Source organism: Protopterus annectens, chromosome 2.part0, assembly GCF_019279795.1.
Source record: "Protopterus annectens isolate FY-2018-M chromosome 2.part0, PAN1.0, whole genome shotgun sequence".
In the NCBI taxonomy this organism is placed as follows: domain Eukaryota; kingdom Metazoa; phylum Chordata; order Ceratodontiformes; family Protopteridae; genus Protopterus; species Protopterus annectens.
The window spans coordinates 1138798895-1138822040 of NC_056728.1; positions in this window are offsets into that span (position 1 = coordinate 1138798895).

The window sequence follows — 23146 nt, forward strand, 5'->3', positions numbered from 1 at the left end:
CAGCCAATCATACAGGCAGCATCTGCAGCACAACAGTCTAAACTATTGAAACATCTTACACTCGGGTTTTTCCCACAGACTCTGCACCATTGGTGTACACATGCGGGGGAATTTTAACCAGAAAAATGTTAGGGGTTGCCATTGATTTGATCCATCAGTATGTGCTAGATGCTGAGGGCAGTGAGGAGGATAATGCTGACAACTGCCACAGACCAAGGAGGAGGAGAAGAGTGTTCAGACCCAGGGTAACTTACCAGGGTCTACATGATCTGGAGATAGTAGAGTGCTACAGGGTGGACAGAGACATGCTTCAGCAAATCATCAAGCTGTGCTGGCCTTAACTCAGACCTAGAGCCAACAGAGGGGAACCCATCCCAGTGGATACCAAGGAATGTGTAGTCTTAAGAATACTAGTTGCAGGTACTTTCCAAAGACCTATTGAGGACATCATGGGGGTCTCACAGGCATCTGCATCCAGGGTACTCCACCAATTCCTGGATGCCATCCTACCACATGTTGGGTAAGCACATTTACTTCCCCAACACCTGTGAGGAGAGGATCAGCAATATGCGTCTCTTCCACCATGTCGCAGAATACCCAGAGGTACTGGGTGTGATAGACTGCATGCACATCCACATCAGTGCAACACCCGGTGAACAGGGTAGGGTCTACATAAACCACAAGGGATTCCCCTCCATCAACTGCTAGGTCGTGTGCAATGCCCAGGTCATTATCATGAATGTGTGTGGTGGCAGCCCAGAAAGCTATCACGACTCCCACATCTGGCATTTGTCACAGCTGTACCAGCCATTTGCCAGTGGGGACATCCCGTATGGCCACCTAGTGGGGGATGCTGGCTATGCATTGGAGCCATGGATGATGAAACCCATCAGAAATGCACACACACACACACACACACACACACACACACACACACACACACACACACACACACACACACACCCACACCCACACACACACACCCACACACACACACACACACACACACACACACACACACACACACACACACACACACACACACACACACACACACACAAACACACACACACACACACCATAATGAGGCACAGGTACAAACAAGGATTATAGAGCATGTGTTTGGGATGCTCAAGTCATGGTTCTGCTGTCTTGATATATCTGGTGGAGCCTTGCAGTACTGTCCAGCCACATGTGCACACATGTTCATAGTATGTGCCATGCTACACAATATGATCCTGTGGAAACAGCTGCAGTAGGAACAGCACGGGGAAGGGCCACACAGCCCACCACCATTACCAAGATCCTCACAGGTACAGAGGGACTCAGAGGAGGAGGCCCCTGAGCCTGCTCTTGTAGGCAGATGGAGACGTGCCCAACATGCTCAGGCCTTGACAAAGAGGCAAAGCATAACACACACACTGACACTGTAGGGAGCCCAGGGACTGACACCTCTCCTTGACTTGCACACACAGTAAAGTAGATGACATACACGTCACATTACCTGTAACTTACCATGTATAGGCAGTGTACTGTGTGCATCCAACATAGGCTGCTCTCAAGCACCATCCTCACAACTGCCACAGGCACAAGGTAAGTCAGTCTTCTTAACAATAAATGAATGGATTAGTATATTATGGTAGCATATCTATGGTAATGCTGCATGGATGCAAGGGAATGGGGTGGCCTACTGGGATATCAGCAGACAACTGACAGCTATGTGGGACACCAGGAAATGTCTGCACAAAACTGACCTCCCCACACTATGCAGTAGTACTCAGGGTGGCAAATCCCACTACAGTATATGTGTGGGGACAACTAACTGGGGGTTCATAGGTCACAGGCATGGATGTCAGTGTGGGGGTCCCATACCCACCCCTCACACCAACACAACAAGTCAGCTGTAGAAAACCAGGGAAAATCTCTGGTAAAGATACACAAATGGCAGCAATGTTGAATTACCCCCTACAAATTCACACGGTGATAGCACAGCAGGCCTTGCAGTTACAGTAAGGCTATAAAGGATAGGAAGTCTGAAACTCAAATGTATGCCATTACAATCTGACCTGTGGTCTTTACTGATATGCCTCTAGTCCCCAAGACAGGGCACAATATTATGGTAAAGGGAACCAAAATGTAAAGCAAATATCAGCACAGTCTGTGCAAATGTGTACAGTTGACAGGTGTGTGTCCCCCATACACCCACAGAAATGCAGTAGCATGTATGTTTGCAGGGAAATAGCAGCATAACACACATTGGCAGGGCTGTACCAATACACATGAAAACATGTTGCCTGTCCACAATATGCAGGGGTCAATGAGTTATGTGTATGTGTGGTTAATACTGTCAGGATCTGGCCAGCACATTCTCCTGGCAGTCGTCTTGTAGTGCCCTAGGTACAGTGCCATCTTTGACAGGGCCATGTGCAGATAACTGCAGTGCCAACTATTGTGCATGTCAGTGACACCCACTGCTCTGCCACTGACATTCCTGGAAGTCACAGTGCTATGTGGAATATACTACATATATAATGGATATCTTGAAGGATGTGTAGCCGAGGTGCTAAGGCTTTTGTGAATATAGTACTTTTTGGTACTGTTGCCAGTGGTTATATTCAATAATCCTTTTTTCTTATGTTTGCTTTTACATATAATGGACATGCCTGCACAGTAGAATGCACTCTGTACCCACACCCATAACTCCCAACCTCTGACAGCAAGACGTCTGGACAAGGGCAGAAATAAAAGTGGAACAAAGGCACAATGATAGGCATGTGTTGTAAATATCGCCCTTACATACTGAGAAAGTTGGTAGGGTGAAGATTTTGCAGTAACGGGAATTGTCTGAAGGTTATGTAGTCTGAAACAGTAATGTCTGTCATTATTTTATAACATCACTCTTCAATTATATGTAACTAACTTGCCATAAAAAACACAAGTTTACATAGAGAGGATGAAACCTCTAGCCAAACACCTGGACAACCTGCCAAAACATGTACAAGTGAGAGGTATGGCTACACAAGGATATGACATCTCAGGTTAGAAAGATACCACACAAGCAGGAGATCCCCGGCCAGTATATCACCAAGTTGCTGGTCTGTTTACACAGCATGTCATCACTCAACTGACTGTAGCCACACCTCACAAATGGCTTTGTTGGGCAAGAATGTACATAGCTGCTCTCATAATATTGGTCTATGCATCATACAACTAGTATTCCTCTGGTAAAGCACTGTGATGCTCTGGGGACATCTGGCACTAGGTAATGACACAATACATTGCAGTGTCAGACTACAGATATGTCAGAAAATGTCTGCTAAACAAACCCAGTACCCAGAGGAAAGTCATGTGTACTCCTGAGAAGTATGGCTGTAGCACACAAAACCCTGGATTGGAGTACACCTATCTGTGGAATGGAGTTCCACTCTAACTATAGAAGGTCACATTGGGCATGCTCCTACACTTAGAGAATCACAGGACATGTTGGAACCCACATTGGACTATATGACAGTATTGTGTAGATATGTCTGTGCATACAGACAGCTATGTACACTTTACATGTCCCCCCCCACACACACACACATCAGACAGGATTATCCTCAGCTAGCTGTAGGTGTCCAATATGTGACATATCTGCATCTGTTGCATGAGATACACAGACATATATATGGGCAGCAGATAACATATGTCAAGCATACACACATATAGATGTGGAGAAGTGAGAGACAGACAGTGATAGAGAGAGGGACACAGGGGGACACAGACAGAGTGAGTCACACATACGGATACCCTGAATGGCATACAGTGATGTCCTGCTGTGGACAGTGGCATAGCAGTTGTAAACAGTTGCATGTGCCAGCATAAAAGGTGAGTCCTATTGTGTAATAATACTGAGGTGGGGTTTATAATATCACATTACCTGCCCGTGTATGTGTGTGTGTGTGTGTGTGTGTGTGTGTGTGTGTGTGTGTGTGTGTGTGTGTGTGTGTGTGTTTGTGTGTCCACAGGTCTAAGTATTAAAAGACTGTTCCCACTCAGTACACTTTACATTGCCCTACTTCACAAGAGCTGCTGCTGTCATTCACCTTAGAAGTAGCATTGGACGCCTATCACCCCTCTAAGCTCTGTAGATTGTGCAATGACTGTGCAACACTATAGTACAAATAACTAGATAGGTAGGGGTTCTAATCTCAATACTGGCGACTGTTTTTGTGTGTGACAGTTGTGTGTGCGAGAGTGAGGGAGTGTGTGTTTGTTTGTAGGTGAAAGAGTTTTAGGCCATTCCCACCTACAACACTTTCCAGTACCCCACTTTATCAGACCTGCTGATGTCATTCCCCTTATCAGCATCTTTGGTCAGTTGTCAGTCCAGTAAGCTCCAAACTGTGTGCGAGAACTGTGTAACACTATAGTACAAATCACTAGATAGGCAGGGGTTCTACTCTCCAATCTGGCAAATGTGTGTTTGGGTCTATAAATGTGCCTGTATATTTGTAAGAAGACATATTTTGATAAGTTTCCCACCCAGTGCCCTATTTTATCAGTCCTGCTGATGTCATTCCCCTTATCAGCACCTTTGGCCAGTTGTCAGCCCAGTAAGCTCTGTAGCATGTATGATAACTGCATAACACTATAGTGCAAATCCCTAGATAGGCAGGGGTTCTAATTGCAATACTGGCAAGTAAGTGTGTGTGTGTGTGTGTGTGTGTGTGTGTGTGTGTGTGTGTGTGTGTGTGTAAAAATCATATTGTGTGTGGGTTATACCATTTTGAGTTTTGTTCGACCCTGTACACTTCACATCACCCTAACTAACAAGGTCTGCTGATGTCATTTACCTTAGAAGTACCTTGGGACAAGGTGAATTCATATAAGCTCCATGGCACATCTAATAACTGTGTAACACTATAGTAGAAATAACTAGATAGGTAGGGGTTCTAATCTCAATACTGGCAACTGTGTGTGTGTTTGGGTTGAGAATCATATTGTGTGTGGGTTATACCATTTTGAGTTGTGTACCACCCCTGTACACTTCCCATCACTCTACTTTACAAGGCCTGCTGATGTCATTCACCTTAGATGTACCTTGGGAGAAGGTGAATAAGCTCTGTGACACGTCTGATAACAGTGTAACACTATAGTAAAAATAACTAGATAGGTAGGGGTTCTAATCTTAATACTGGCAACTGTGTGTTTGTGTGAGAATCATATCCTGTGTGAGTTATACCATTTTGATGTGTGTACCATCCACGCCTGCTTACCACCTCCCAATGGCATTACTTTATATAGTGTGTTAATGGCATCAGCCTCGCATGCAGCATGCTAAACCATTGTACCATTATACCAGTCATCTGTGCAGATGTCTACGGAATATCTGGATGTTTCCAACCTATATGTGTTCTGTGTCCCCAAACAATGGCCACATATGTGATATTGTTGCCAAATAGGTCACAGTTAGTGTACTGACACACATGCCAACATCAGAGATCATACCTGACTGAAGCATCATGCTGATACAACATCTGTTACCCTATCACTTTTCCAGGTTTGTAAGAGCAATAGATGACTGCAGTTGCTATTTCTGGTGGGTTATCTCATCATCCATGAGGGCATCCACAACATTATGCATTGTAAGAGGTAGTGGGTTATGTCTCATGCATATAATCTATGTGGGGCATGTCATGTGTATGTAGCACTATAGTACATTAAAGTGGATATGTAGATTTACAAATCTGTCTAATGCCAGCTGTGTTTGTGTTGCTGTATGCACATCCCCTGTGTCAGTCTTTACTGTGTGTATGCAAGGGGTATACCATTTTGTCTCCCTGTTCCACCCTGTGAACTCAGAAATACATACCACAAACCTGTCATACACAGTACCATGCATGCCCTCACCAACTGCATCAGGGTTGAATGTATGGGGAAGAAATGGCAGGGGCAACAGGTGCTGGCACATGAATCGGTTGTGGTCAATCTAATGGTTAAGCTTGTGAGGGAAGTCCTGACAGTACTCCAGTAACCTGTTCCATACGTATGAGCATGTGGTACTACACAACACTGAGGTGACATGTCTGAAGGCTACCTGTCTGTGACAAGGTGTATATATGCAAGTTCACACTGTCTGACAACAGTGTCCATCACACACTGTTGCATGCATACACACCTAGTAAACATACATATAAAGCTGTACCTTGGCTATGAAATGATCGGTGTATTTCCACTCTGCCATACTCCATGTTGGTAATGTCTCCAGGGCCACAGCCTGCAGACACACAAACACCTGGATCACAAATGGAATACAGCATGTCGGACTACATTCAGTCAGTGGTACTAACAGCAATAATGCATCATGGCTAATAAGGTACATACACCTTTATGTCTACCCATAACAAATTCAAGCAGACAGCACCTTACACAGTATTACACAACTACACTGTACTATATTCACCTTCTGCATGAGACCCATATTAGCCTGTCCCTGCATCAATGGTATAGATGACAGGGATGTGGCACAGATATCCTCATATGCACAGGGTATGGTGTGGGTTTGTTAGACGCCTAGGCTGGGCCATATGGTTGACATCCATGTGTGTGTGTGGAGGGTTATCCTATAGATGGGCTGTCCAGAGGTGCTGTGTGTGCCTGGAGATGACCTGCCTGTGATACAGATGTGTGTGTGTGAATGCATGCACACAGTCATGCCATGTGGCTGCCCTACACAGGAGTATGTTGGACAGCTGTGGACTGTACATTGTAGGATGTCCAGTTCACCATCTCTAGCCACAGACATGTGAACCGATTCTACCAGGGGTCTCACTAGCACCACCAGGCCCAAGGCCAGATATAGCACTGCTTCGTGATGGTGACTGGTGTCTGCTGGATACATGTCCCTGATGGAATTGGCCAAGACCACGTGCCCATGGCCTGCTCCATTGTGATGTGCACATCAATCCCTGTCACTGCCACTAAGGGAGTGTGAAGGTGCATGGCCCCATAGACTCTCAGCTGATGTTGATGTTGAACTACGTCCATGTGACCAATGGCCATCTCCCACCACATACTCCAGCACAGACATGCCATGGTCAAGGATTGACAAGGTCTCACCCCACTGTCTATTCATGACCTCAGTATTTTGGCATGTGTCCTCAACAAGGTCATGTATGTCGCCACATAAATCAGGAGAGCTGCATCCAACACAAGGAGTATTTGGTGTTGGGTTCACTACATGCCTGTGCATCCATGACAGCCTGAAACCTCCATCTGGTGACACCTGCTATGGCACTTGCGACATTGGCTTGATGAGCAGCAGTCCTCCTGCGAGCACCTCTGTCCATCCTCCTGTGTGGGACCTCACCTGCACTCTGGCTATAGCCAGTGTCTACACTTACACCTGCCATAGCCAACACACTTGCCTGTTCCATGCCACCACCTGCCAACTGTCCATCATCTGTGGCTGCTGGGGATGGGGCATGTGTGGGCATTGTGACTGTGTGCGGAGACATTGTGGATGACTGTGGGATGCCAACCAATGGTACAGATTCAGCCTCTGACAACACCACCTGTGTCTGAATATGACCATCATCATTGACAGAGTCTGCAGAGACACTGGCATCAGATTCTGAGAGGGAGGGACTACGACCACCATGTCTGCCTGTGGGGGAAAGACAACTTATGTAAATTAATACCTGCACTATACTGTTTGCTGCTACACATGCACACACACACACACACATGCACACACACACACCCACACACACACACACACACACACACACACACACACACACACACACACACACACACACACACATATATACACACACATGCACACACATGCAGGTGAGGTGGCAGACAGGCATTACACAGACCTCAAAATAGTCAACTGGTGACATTCACAACACACTCAGACCACTACATAAAGACCCTGAACAGGCCCTCAACATCATGCAGTGCAGCCCTTTCCATTTAATGTTGCTACTTATATACACCTCTGTGGTATGTGAGTAGTGTTAGTAGGTGACGGGCCTTCAAGTAGCACACACTTCACCCATGTACACATAATTGCTGTTCACTTGTATAGCACAGTGGCGACTCCTACAGAACATACCTCCCAACTGTGTAGAGTGTCGCTGAATGTCTACATGTGTGGCTCATATTTCTTGTCTGTTCATCATTTATTTATTTATTATTTATTTTACATTTGTTTACAAGGAGTGTCCACTGGGCCAGAATGAGCCTGTTTTCAGTGGAGGCCTGGGGAGAAAAGCTCCAAGGAGACATAAGTACAACATACAGTAAAACTGACATGCATGCAACAAACAACTAAGTCACAAATTGGAGTAAAACTATTATTAGCTACATCAAGTTAATATTACTTATCTATATGATAAAGACATTTAGCAATCTTAAATGTGCCATAATGTTGTATAAAATATGAGGAAGGGAGAAGTGACTGATGACTATGAGTATTTAAGAGGGCAATGTGTAGTAGAATAGTGTTAACAAGTGGTAGCAAGGTGGTGGTTGAGAGATAAGTTAAAGTATAGAAAAGAATAGAGGAGGATTATTTTGTGGATGGTGTGAGAGGTGGATTGTGAAATTAGTTAGAGAGTGACAGTAGGGGAGGATACTGGATGGATAGTCAAATGAATGAGAGAATAACAGTAGTGGAGGATCAGGTTATATGGGATGTGGAACAGGAACATTGCCAATGGGTAGTTAGATAAAGATGTAGGGTGTTTTTGAAGGAGATAACATAATTGGTGGTTCTGAGTGCTGATGGAAGTGAGTTCCAGAGTTTGGCAATGCAGAAGGAACAGAGAACTTGACCAGCAGGGAATATAGGTTTTTGAATGACTAGCAGGGTCTCAATGTTTGATCTGAGGGGTCTGTTTGGGTGGTATTGAGTTAGAGTTGAGGAAAGGGCTTGACAGTCAAGAGGTTTATTGATTATTTTGTGGGCTATGGTAAGCTATTGATAGATGAGGTATTGTGATAATTCAAGCCATTTAATGTATGAAGTGAGGAACAGCGGTGAGAGGAGTAGGTGTAATTAGTTGTGAGTCTTGCGATTTTGTTATAATAGGTTTCCATTTTGGTTTTTAGACATGTGCAAATGTTTGTGAGTAAGGGGGCACCATATAATAAGGTTGATAGTAGGAAGGTAGAGGCCAGGGTTTGTTTGGTAGTGGGGCTGAGGAAGTGTTTATGTCTGTATAGGGTTCCTAGCTTTTGGTGTTTTTTTTAATGTTGTTGTGAATATGATGGTTGAAGTTTCAGCTTTCATCAATGGTGACACCTAACAGCTTTGTATGTGAGATGACTTCTAAGGTGGTTTTGTTAAGTGAGTAGATTTTAAAGTCAGGTTTGTTTATACTGATTTTTTTAGGAGTGAAGAGAAGAAGTTTGGTTTTATTTGGGTTGAGTGCAAGATGTTTATTAGTCATCCAGTTTTCAATCTAAGAGAATGCTTGCTGCATGTGTGTGAGTACTTCGAGTATGGTTTTGGAGGTGCAGATTATTGTTGCGTCATCTGCATATTGAATAACAGAGTTGCTGGGAACACAAGAGTGAAAGTCATTGATAAAAATACTGAAAAGTAGGGGGCCTAATATGGATCCTTGAGGGACTCCAGTGGGAGTATCTAGGAATGGTGATGTGCAGCCATGCCTTCTAGTGGATTGTTTTCTATTGGACAGGTAGTTGGAAAACCAGAGTAGAGTGGTGGAGATATCCCCAGAGTGGAAAGCTTGGAGAGAAGAAGGGAGTGGGAAATGGTGTCAAATGCCTTAGAGAGATCAAGGAAGAGGGAGGAGATACATTTTCCTTCATTGCAAGCTTGGTTAACTCTAGGAGAGCAGTGGTAGTACTGTGGGCAGGTCTGAAACCATGTTGATAGGGGGATAGAAGATTGTTGTTAAGTAGGTATTGCTGGAGCTGGAAGTGTATGCATTTTTCTAGGATCTTGGAAATGGGGGATAGTATAGGGATGGGGTGGAAGTTAGAGGTGTCAGAGTTAGTACCAACTTTATGTAGGGGAAGAATGTATGCTTTCTTCCAGATAGTGGGAATGCAGGATTCCTGGATTGATCTGTTTAAGAGTATACTGACAGGGTAGGATATGGCTCCAGCTGATATTTTAAGGTATTCAGGGGGTAGGTTGTCAGGGGCATTGCTTCCTGGTTTTAGTTTGAGAAGGAGCTTGGTTATAATAGAGGTAGGGATGGGGGAGAGAGAAAATATGATAGTGGGAGGGTCTGCTGTTTGGTTATTATTGGGGCAGTGATTCGTTTGACAAGGTGGAGGTGGGAATGATGCAGTAAGATTTGTGATGGTTTCTATAAAGTATGAATTGAAGATAGAAGCGCTTTTTAATGGTGTTTTTTCTGGATATGGATGGGGGGTACTTTTAGTGCCAGGGTTTAATAGTGAGGAAATTGAGGTCCATAATTGTCTTGGATTTTGCTTAAAATTATGCTGTAGTTTAATGTAGTGATCTCTTTTATCATTAATGAGTAGACATTTTACTTTGTTGCGAAGCTGTCTAGACAGTTGGAGGTCAGTGAGATTTGTAGTTCTTTGCTATTTTTTCCAGGCTTTGTCTTGAGTGAGCATAGCCTGTCTGGTACTTTTGGAAAGCTAGATGGTTTGTTTTGATATTACTCTTTTGCGATGGAGAGGGGCATGCCTGTCTAGGACTTTTAGGAAGGTTGAATTAAAAAATTCAACTGCTTCATCTAGTGGGAGGGTCTTTAGTATATTCCAGTTAATAGATTTTAGATGGTTGGTAAAAGTATGTGGGTTGAAATTGGTAAGGGTTTTCCGCATTATGCAGTGATGTTGGCTGGGTAGTTGGTAGGTTTTACATATGGCATAGGCTGGTTGGTGGTCACTGATATTGCAGGGAAGAGTACCTGTTTCAGAAAATTTGTTGAGATCAGAAACTAGGGTCCAGTCTATGACTGAGCTGCTAGTACTGTTTTTGGCTGGTCTGGTTATTTCTGTGATTGATTAGGTAAAGTTATAGAGGTTGATACTGGGGGGTATGAAACTGTCTGGTTGATTGAGCCAATTCATATTTACATCTCCCAGTATGATTGTTTCATTGTTAATGTTAGTGGAGATCCAAGCTAAAATTTCTTTGAGAAGGGGGGTATTGCTCCCTGGGGGTAGGTATAGTGTTGTTATACATATGCTTTTGCAATTATTAAGTTTTAAAAAAGCAATTAGTATTTCAGCATTTGAGAACTGAGGAATAGGGGATGAGTAGGGAATAATGGAAAGGCTATGTGGGAAGAACAGGGAAATGCCTCCTCCTTTTTTGCGGAGTCTGTCTGATCTAAGGCAGGAGTAACCAGGTGGAAGGAATTCAGAGTCCTTGATATATGGTTTTAGCCAGGTTTCGGTAGCTGCAAGTATATCTGGTTTACTATAAGATATCCAGACATGGAATTCTGGAATTTTGTTTCTAATACTTTGGAGGTTGATAGTGGTAAAGTTTAGTGATGTGTGGTAATGGGTAAGGTTGGGGGTAGATGGATTGGGTCCGGGGTTAAGGTGAATATCTCCACATAAGGAGAGAAAGAGTTTAGGGATGGGGGGTGTTACTGTAGATTGCTTCCGTGTTACGTGTTTTGTGTTTGTCTGACACATTACTGGGATGACATGAGGACTGGTGTCACTAATTAATGATGTATTTTGAGTCTCACACTTCAAAACCTGCAGTACATGTATGTTACAACAGAACCAGTTACACTAACAACCTCCTAAGCTTACAATGGATAAGTGTAGACACCCCTGTTAAAATGCCAGGTTTGTCTGATATATAACATGAGACCACAGAAATCATGTGATAACATTTCCCACCTTTAATGTGACGTATAACCTGTGCAATCTAATTGAAGAACAAACACATTGGTTAGGGGTAACGTGTAGAAGTTGAAATACATACAATAGGCTGGTTGCATGACTGTGCACACCCTTAAACTAATACTTTGTTAAAGCACCTTTTGATTTCATAACAGCAGTCAGTCCTCTTGGGAAGGTGTGTATCAGCATGGCACATCTCAGCTTAGCAATATTTGTACACTCTCCATGGCAGAAGCCCTCTAACTCTGTCAGATTGCGAGGACATCTCTTCTGCACAGGCCTCTTCAGGACACCCCACAGATTTTCTATTGGATGATTGTCTTTACTGTGTTCCATGGTATATATAATGCTGTGGAAATGTGTGTGTACCCTTCCCTGGGCCGATACCTTTCACAAATGAGATCCCTTTGCTGCTTCATAAGCTGTATGCGAACTATAGCTGTTGTTGTAGCAGACAACTGAGTAAATTTAGGATAATGCTGGTAGGACAGCTGACCATTATTTGCTGTTAATCAAAGAGTCTCTGTAATTGATGGCAGGTGTGTATCCAAGAAGACATAATGCTGTAATAATATCAAGAGCTGCTTCAACACAGTATTAGCTTTAGCCTGTGCACACGTATGCATCTAGCTTCTTGTAAGTCTTTTAGGTGTCATAATTGTTCCCCTAACAGATTTGTTTGTTTTACAATTGAATTGTACAGGTTATAGGTCACATGAAAGGTTGAAAGGGTTCTGAAATGTTTTATTGTGCTCTCATTTTTGTATTTCACAAATACCTGGCATTCTAACAGGCATGCGTACACCATTTATATGCACTGTATAACACTAATTTATAAAATATGTCCCTAGATTTGGGCCTTTGTCCCCCCATTTTTTCAGTCTTTGTCCAGATTTCCTGCACTGACAGGTTGTGAGGTATGCTACAGATATGTTACAGCTCCTGCAAATAGGCCCCTGTGATGACCACTGTGATGCAATGCAGCTAACCCACCACAAATGAACATGCAGATATTGCAATATGGCTGAGATTAACAGTTGTGGTCATGATCACATACATGACCTTAACATGCCTGGGGTACTGGTGAGCCACAACAGGACAATCCCATACTCACTGGCTTCAGGCTGCTGCCCCACATCCAGACCAGAAGTACCTATGTAGTTGTGGGGGAGAGGTATTGTCAGCAGACTCACATTTGGCATTGGTACAAGATGAACGCTACGTTTCTGCACAGGTACAGTATAAGTTATGATAGTATACAATTTGCTGTCCCTCACCATAGATGTGCACTTGTGTGCATTACTAAACCCCACCCACAAATGCAGTTTGAACTGACATATGCATCTAGATTCTCCATAGAAGACAGTATGACTGCTACATGATTAAATTGATGTGCACTGTGGCCTTACCTAGATGCTCCTTGCCTGTTGCCTGGGTGCCACCCACTGTGTTTCATGTGTTGGCTGTTGTATGGGGGCTGCCCAAAGGTTGGCAAGGAGCTCCTCCATTGCCGTAAGTGGGGCCTGTGTGGCTGGACCCCACCTGTACCAGTACGGTCCCTCACCACAGCAGCAGCCCTCTGCCAGGCACGATGTATCAGGTCAGTTGCCCGATGCCTGACCTGATTATATGTGTGGCCATGGTGGCCCAAGGTGTTAACTCTGTGGACAAGGTCATCCCACAGGGCAGTCCGCTCCTGCAGATTTTGTCGGCTTCGGCCGAACAGCACCGCATGGTGCTGGATTATTGCATCAGTGATAGTTGCATTCTCCTCTGCAGTATATGCTGGCTGATGCTGTATGCCACCTGGAAGACATAAACAGGAGAACACATCACAGGACCTCAGACATTGCCCAGAGTTATTTACAGAGCCAGCACATCAATATATTGCCTATCATTAGCCACCACTTACAACCACATCATACCCCTGTCATCTATCAGCACAGTATGAACCTGCATTGCACTCCTGGTTCTGATGTGTCATGTTCCTCCCAATGAAGGCCAGCATATTACATAAACCACCATTCATCATTTATATTCATGTAGAGAGATGACAGTGGCCATCTTCCTTGCAGATAGGATGTCAATGGTGCTCAGGCTTTCCTTGCATACAGTGCGAAATGGAAATCCTAGGGGAGGTCCTTGGCACTTGAAATTGGAGGAACACGAATTGTTATGGCAGTTGAAAACAAATGCTCATGTCTACCCTGGCATTAACAAAGCCTGTTCGATCAAATGTTTACTTAAATTGAAAGCATTAGAACGCTAGCCATCACATATACATCTTTTAATGTTAACATTTTTTAAGATAGTTAATTTTTAATATGCATGTGACATTTTTTCCTTATAAGTAATCTATATTTCAATGTTTGTTTTTCTTATAAGGATTCAAGCAATGGGTGATGATTTAGGTTTTAGGACGTTTCATATTGTGATCAAGTAGTATGTATTGCAGTTGCATTTTTTAATTACCAATCAAATATTTTAATGGCATTAATTATGTGTTAATTGTTCTGCTATAAAAGCAGTTTCTAGTTACAATTCGGTGTCTGAAGAAGTGCACGAAGTTTATGTGCATGAAAGCGCTTACACAATAAATTTGTATCAGTGGACTTGTTCGCATTTCCATTTATTTGTTTTTTATGGAGCTGGAAGCATATGCCTGAGTTTATGTAGGATGCAGACAGGAATGTTATCAGGTCCCATGGAGACTTGCTTTTGTTGACTTTGATTAGGCAGTATACACCTACTCCCTGATGATGAGGGGAGGTGTGCGGGTGCTGTGCATATCCACCTATACTGATGGTGAGCCAGGGAGGTGATGTTTTCCCTAAACCTGTCTGCAGCAGGTTGGCTATATCTATGATGTGTGTGTGTATGTGGTGTGATTGCTTGGGTTGTTGCCACTGAGATTGCAGACATATGTAAAGATGGCCTTGTGATTGCCCTTGGTGGATGTGTCCAATTTGTACTCATAGTTAGCCTTACAATAATCCACCTGTAACCTCATATGCACATTCAGACAAAGGTTGACTTGCTGCCAAGTTGATGCCTGCTCCTACTTTGCCCTGTACAGCCAATATAGTGACCGATTATGTGTTTTTTTTGTATTGCTGCTGTCCATCAAAAGGGATTACTCTACTTTGGTGGAGACAGGTTTTACAAGTAAGGTATTGCTGACTCCATACAGCTATGTAGGTGTCATATAGTGGTTTGTAGTAGGCATGGACACAGGGTCATAACACAGTTGGACACCTCTCCAATTTCAACCTGATAATCATGCTTATTCTAGTATCCATGTCTGTGTCAGGGCAATGCAACATCCAGTACCTGTAGAAATCTAACTCTGTTGGATGCACAGAAACTAAGATCACACACATGTACAACATGTACAGCTTATTTACCTGACGTTTTTCATCCCATGTCTGTTGTTATGAGGCAGCCAGGTACACCTATTCATACATGCATGTCCACAGGTAATACCTGATATACGTTTCTGTTCTATGTCAGTATGGTACATTGTATTTACACTATTGCTGCTCAGTCATTCCTGTCAACATGTTAGAGCAGGACATCTGGAGGATGCCACACATACATGGGGGGTGATGGGCCAGAATTTGTGACACACTTAAGTCATTTGATAGCACAGTAGCATTTGCATTCACAGCCATACCCTGAAGGATGTCCGATGCTCATATGACAGGAAGAGAGGCTTAAAGGCTAAGAGTGTGGTAGTGAGGTAGAAACTTTTAATGTTGGCAGTATGACTGGTATGGGGACAGAACTAGCTGATATGATGGACAGAAGGAAGGTTGATATATTATTGGTGCGAGAGACCAGATGGAAGGGGGGTAAGGCTAGGTGTATCAGAGTCAGGTCCAAATTGTTCTATTATGGTGTGGATGGGAGAAGAACTGGTATAGGGGTTATCCTGAAGGAACAGTATGCCAAGAGTGTTTTTGGAGGTGAAAAGAGTATTGGATAGAGTGATGTTTATGAAGCTGGAAATTGATGGTGTAATGATGAATGCTGTTAGTGCATATGCTCCGCAAGTTGCTTGTGCGATGGATGAGACAAAAAACTTTGGAGTGAGTTGGATGAAGGAGTGATGACTGTACCCAATGGTGAGACAGTGGTGATTGGAGCAGATTTCAATGGGCATGTTGGTGAAGGGAACAGAGTGGATGCGGAAGTGATGGGTAGGTATGGTGTTAAGCAAAGGAATGCAGAAGGCAAGATGGTGGAGTTTGCAAAAAGGATGGACATGGCTGTGGTGAATATGTATTTTAATACGACAGAGGAGAATAGGGTGACATACAAGAGTGGAGGAACATGCATACAGGTGGATTATATCCTATGCAGGAGGGCCAGTTTGAAGGAGATTGGAGACTGTAAAGTGCTGACAGGGGAAAGTGCAGTTAGGCAGCATGGAATGTTGATCTGTGGGATGACGTTGGTGATCAAGAAGAGGAGGAGGAGTGTGAGGGCAGCACCAAGGATCAGATGGTGGAAACTGAAGGAGGGTGATTGTGAGGTTGAGTTCAGGGAAGAGTTAAGACAGGCAATGGGTGGCAGTGAAGAGTTACTGAATATCTGGGTCACTACAGCAGAGCTAGTAATGGGAGATGACTAGAAAGGTGCTTGGTGTGACATCTGGACAGAGGAAGGAGGTCAAGGAGACCTGGTGGTGGAATGAGGAAGTACAGGGGAGTATACAGAGAAAGAGGTTGGTGAAGAAGAAGTGGGATTGTCAGAGAGATGAAGAAAGTAGACAGGAGTATAATGAGATGAGTTGCATGGCAAAGGGAGAGGTGGCAAAGGCTAAGGATGAGGCGTATGAAGGGTTGTATGAATGGTTGGACACTAAGGATGGAGAAAAGGACCTGTACTGATTGGCTAGACAGAGGGACTGAGCTAGGAAGGATGTGCAGCAGATAAGGGTGATAAAGGATAATGAGGGAGATGTACTCACAAGTAAGAAGAGTGTGTTGAGCAGATGGAAAGACCACTTTGAGGGGCTGATGAATGAAGAGAATGAGAGAGAGAGAAGTTTGGATGATTTGGGTATGGTGAATCAGGAAGTGCAATGGATTAGCAAAGAGGAAGTAAGGATAGCTATGAAGAGGATTAAGAATGAAAAGGCTTTTGGTCCAGATGACATACCTGTGGAAGCATGGAGGTGTTAGGAGAAATGGCAGTTGTGTTTTTAACCAGATTGTTTAATGACATCTTGGAAAGTGAGAGGATGCATGTAGAGTGGAGAAAAGGTGTCTGGGTACTTATTATAAGAATAAGAGTGATGTGCAGAGCTGTAGTAACTACAGAGGGATAGCATTGATCAGTCACAGCATGAAGTTATGGGAAAGGGTAGTGGAAGCTAGGTTAAGAAGGGAAGTGAGGGTTAGTGATCAGCAGTATGGTTTCATGCCAGGAAAGAGAACTACAGATGCAATGTTTGCTCTGAGAGTGTTAATGGAGAAGTACAGAGAAGGTTGGAAGGAGTTGCGTTGTGTCTTTGTGGACTTAGAGAAAAATATGATAGGGTGCCTAGAGAGGAGTTGTGGAGGTGGGATTACATCTGGGATAAACTTTGAGCCCTTTCATATTTGCAGTAGTGATGGACAGGTTGACAGACAAGATTAAACAGGAGTCCCCACTGAATGTGATGTTTGCAGATGACATTGTGATCTGTAGTGAGAGTGGCGAACAGGTTGAGAAGACCCTGGAGAGGTGGAGATATGCTCTAGAGAGGGGAAGAATGATGGTCAGTAGGAGTAAGATAGAATATATGTGTGTGAATGGGAGGGAGGACAGAGGAATGGTGAGGATGCAGGGAGTAGAGGTGGCGAAGGTGGATGAGTTTAAATACTTGGGATCAACAGTTCAGAGTAATGATGAATGGGGGAGAGAGGTGAAGAAGAGAGTACAAGCAGAATGGGGAGGGTATAGAAGAGTGTCAGGAGTGATTTGTGACAGACGGGTACCATTAAGAGTGAGAGAGAAGGTCTGCAAGAGGGTAGTGAGACCAGCTATGTTATATGGGTTGGAGACAGTGGCATTGACAAAAAGGCAGGAGTCAGAGCTGGACGTGGCAGAGTTAAAGATGTTAGGATTTGTACTGGGCGTGACGAGGGTGGACAGGATTAGTAATATGTATGTTAGTGGGTAAGCCTAGGTTGGATGGTTTGGAGCCAAAGCCAGAGAATAGTGGGATTATGTTGGTTTAGACATGTGCTGAGGAGGGATGCTGAGTATACTAGGAAAAGGATGGTAAGGATGAAGCTGCCAGGTAAGGGGACAAGAGGAAGGCCTACAATATGGTGTATGAATGTAGTGATAGAGGGAATGAAGGTGGTTGGTGTGACAGAGCAAGATGCAGAGGACAGGAAGAAATGGAGACATATGGTCCACTGTGGCGACCCCTAACGGGAACAGCCAAAAGAAAGAGAAGGAAATGTTGTAATGTCAGTCTTCACAGGTTGCTAATGATTTGCCAGACATAACACAACTCTATGAGTAAATGACTACAAATATGAGGCACACATATGGTCAGTGTGCATAACACTGGACAGTTGAATGGTATGAGCTCAGTATAAGACATGCAGTTCAATATACACATCTGCAACAGTAGTTTACTATGCAAATATCCTGTATAGGTCTCTCACATTTCTGAGACAAACATGTATATTTTAGTTGTATTCACAATTAACATATGGATATCTACGACATCCCAGTACCTGGCCTAGCAGTGTCACAGTCAGTATTGTTCAACACACACTCCAGTAGTAGTCATATGTGAGCCATCTTTTCCTGGGGTGGTTCAGGGGCCTGCACTGTGACCTATGTCACTGCAGACAGACCCAGATGCTATGGCCATAGGTTCTGATCAGCAATATATCAGTACAGCAAGTCTTATTGAGACATATTTGTTGAACTTTCTATTTCCTGTTATTACATACCCCCTACTGCATTCCATTACATGCTTACTTGTTTGATATACTTTTTATTAACAGGTATGGTTGGTTTGATTCGAATTATATGTTGGTTGGTTTGTCTGTCTGTCTGTCTGTCTGTCTGTCTGTCTCTCTCTCTCTCTCTCTCCAAGATGTAGGGTATACATTTGATTTGCATAGGCAGCAGCTTGCCTTTTGTAGGTAATGCTATTGAGCAGCTGATGGCCTGTGCACCAATTGGTGTTCCCCACTTGTTAATTGCATGTAGAACATTTGTGTCATTATTCATATAGCCAATGGCATGGCAACACATTCCTATAATTGAGTACTTCATATGGGCTTTGTCCCTTTTCCTTGCATGTGAGGACTTCATGGAGGTGTGTGAACAACAGCATCACAGAGGGTAGTTGGAAATACCTCTTACAATGAAACAATGAAAACTGTGGAGACAGCCCAACAAACTGGGGCAGAATGTTCCAGACATAGGGACAGAATGTAAACATTGCTGTTATACAGTTGAATTTATGCTAGTTTAACACAGTTTGTGTGGACATGGCTTTTCTCCATGATTTTAAGTCTGACAGTGTTATGTGGTTGACATAACTCTCAACTGTATGGCTATCCACAGAATGGCCAGATTTTGGACTCTCATGTTTGGTGTGTTCCTTAGACATTTTTTTGTCTTTGGAAAATCAGTAGCATACTGTGGGGATTGCAGTCAGTATCATCCATTTGTGTTTCTGACTTCATATCCCTCAGAAAAGAAATGTTACAACAAACCCTGTTACACCAGCAACTGTCTCAGTTTATAACAGCAATATTTCACATATGCCCCTGTTTTTGGGCCTCTGTCCCCCAAGTATGTCAGGGTTTGTCCAGATGTCATGCAGTAAAAGGTTGATAGGAAAAGTATATCATTATTTTGTACCTTCACTCCTTATACCACCCCAGTGATGTATCAGAATGGCAGACATGCTATGTGTAAGAGGCCTTATATATAACGACAAAGCCTGGACATTCTGTGGGACTCAGAACAGTTGAGAAGTCTGTGTATTTCTGGCAATTGTTAACAGATTGTCAGGATTGTGTAGCAGTGTCGTGCCAAATGTTATTTGTCCTTTGTAGAGAGGGGATAGATGTATGCGTTATGGCTCCTTTTCTATCTGACTGTGCATGCTGCTCCAGTTTTTGGTGGTCTATCAGCTGTATATGTTTGTAGGAGCAGACTGATACATGTCCCATACCACAGTCAGGCGTCATACTATACTGTGAATTGGGCCAGTATATGTAGGGGTAGTGTATGAGTGGCAAACATGAAGAGATGTTTTGGTTCACACAGTCCTTATACTCTGCTGTTCATTTGGCTTACCGGTATGTCACTGTAACTGTGGTGAAATTAGTTGTGTGTATGCAGTTTCACACTGGTGTCTGTTTTTCAGTGCTGTTACATCCCTGCAGTGCCTGATGTATTTGCAAATACATGTGTATTTCCCCATAGCGGATTTGGGTTAGTGTTGTGTCAGTCTGAGTGCAGTTTGGATGGTGCTTGGTGACATGCTTAGCAGCTGAGTGTAGTTTCCCTATTGTGATGTTATGTCCAGATATTTGTAAGATGTACTGTTGCCTGGCCCCCATAAGTGTTGTATACTTCTGATACATCAGTGGGATGATGTGAGGATTTAAGTCACTAACTAGTGAGAAGTAATTGAGTATTGGACTTGTGCTATTTCAGTCAGAATATGTTAAGACAGACAGGAGGGTGTTACTGCAGCAACTGTGTTAGCTTATCTACTACAGTATTTCAGATTTTCAGAGCTTTACCAGAAAGGCTCATCCAGACTCTGCTACACTTTGCTGTGAAGGAAAGGTTAGTTTGCTTTTATTTTTTGTATTTTGTATTACATTATTGCCTTTCTATATTTCGAATACTGCGGTTTGTTTACTTTACCTTGTGTTTTACTTGCATTCTGCTTTAACAGCATATTAAAACCTCAAAAGAGACCACAGCTCTCTCTTCTGAGTCAGGCAGAATTTTTTTCCCGACCGCCCACCCAGTTACAGTTATCTTCTTAAATACCACTGTCTTTCTAGTTGCCTGCCTCTTACGTTAATCTGACCATATATCTCATTTCCTCTCTACTTTCACTGGCTTGTGTGAGTAATCACAAAATCAATATTTTTGAAATCCCTCCCCTTCAACTATTTAAATGTATTGGCCATCCTACTGTATTCCATAGTACCAGAATACAAAAGTGACCACCCCTTTCAATCCATCTTGCTGTTTTAAAAATAGTAACTCTCCATTAAACCTTAACTTTTTAAACAGGTAAAACTTAAGTTACCTACTTTCACATCTAACTTCTCTAGTGCACACTGCAGTGTGCATTTTTTTCATCTTACCTTTAAGCATCCCTGTGACTAGCACTTTCTCTAATACCTGCTGGAAAGCACTAGGAAGCCTTAAACTGATACAAGCACTCAACTCTCCTTGTTAATAAGGAGAAATAAATAGTAGGCACTAAACAGCATATAATTGCAAAGTACCTTGCTAAAGTAAGGGAGAACAGCTCCTGTACTTTACAAAAAACAAAAAAAAAGCACCAAACCAGGCATGTCCAAGGGTCAGCTTCTAGTGATTTCTCCTGTCCACCTGGTGAATCTGGGCATACTGGGGCAATGCAGCAATTGCCTCATGTACACAGATAGCCCTCTCCTCCTACCACCCAACACTCAACCTGTGAGAGATGCACTTACATAGCCAAAATGGAAGCAGAGCTCTCTCCACCCAAGATTGTGCTAGACAGTCAAGAGGAGAAGGTTAACACCCACACTACACCTCAAGCAACACATAGCCCTTCTAAGCCCACACCACCAACACCCACATATAGCAACACTAAATCCACATATGCAGAGGCCCTTAACTGTAACCTGCCCAAGCAACAAGGACCTCTGAAGCTGAAATGCAAACAAACACCAATCACAACCAAAATGTCACATAGTTCACAACACCAGTGTGCCACCCAGCAACAGCCCCTAAGGTGAGACAATGTACCTAACACTTTAGTCATAGGTGACTCTATAGTCTGGCACACTGATGTCCCACTCACCAGGTTGAACAAGGAGAAAATGACAGTCAGCTGCCTGTTGGGTGCCAGGATCTGCCACATAACGCATGCACTCAAGTCACTCCACAACAAGTACAAATATGACTCTGTCATTGTCCATGTTGGAGTGAATGACTTGAGACGTACCTCCCTGGACTACATGAAAAGAGACATGGAAGAGCTCTCGGATCATGTGGCCCAGGCAGGTATGACCCTAGCCCTGAGTAGCATCCTGCCTTCACCCAGAATGATACCACAATATAAGGACAAAATGATTGACTTCAACAATTGGTTAATCTTCTGGTGTCATTCAAAGGGGATCCAGTATCTGTCTGCCTGGGATGACATGGTCAACAGACCACAATGCTTTGCCAGAGATGGTCTGCACCTGTCGCCTCTGGGATTCAGATTGCTGGCTAGGGCTCTTGCCACCCCTATAGTGCCTTTTTTAGGCAAAGTTCAAAGGACAAAACCACCACCGTAACAGGTACAAGCATGCAAAATCTGAAGGTAATGCTACTCAATACTAGAAGTCTAAACCTCAAAATGCACTCTCTCGAGGCACTCTTAGAAATGGAGAACATAGATATCTGTGCAGTAACTGAGACCTGGTTCAAGGCTCCAGAGAGCACACCTGCAATACCAGGCTACAACTCTTATCACACTTTTCGGACACTAAACCAGGACCGAAACACTAAAGGTGGAGGAGTGTCAATATTCACCAAGGATATTCACACCACCAGGCTAGTTGCCCAACACAATGCGTCTGAAATTCTCCAGGTGCAACTAACACTAGGTAAGACTGCAATCCAAACTGTAGCTTGCTACAGATTCCCCCACCATACCCCAAGATTCTCACTACACCTTTCTAAACATACTGGAAAATATTAAGATAGAACCAAACACCCTAATACTGGGTGATTTTAACTACCCTGTCATTAACTGGGAAAATTACTCATGTACCAAACCCTTTGCCCAACGGTTCTTGGAATTCATAAATTCCAATGCCCTGGATCAACTAATCAATAGTCCCACCAGGGGCTCCAATATCCTAGACCTGGTCATTACCAACATGGGAAATTGATGCTCCACACCTATGGTCACCCCCCCCCCCCCATTAGTCAGGTCTGACCATAAGCTAATCACCCTTAGCATCCACATCCCACCCCCACCCCTCAGTAAGGAAACATCCATAAAAAATTTCTCCAAAGCCAACTTCATGCT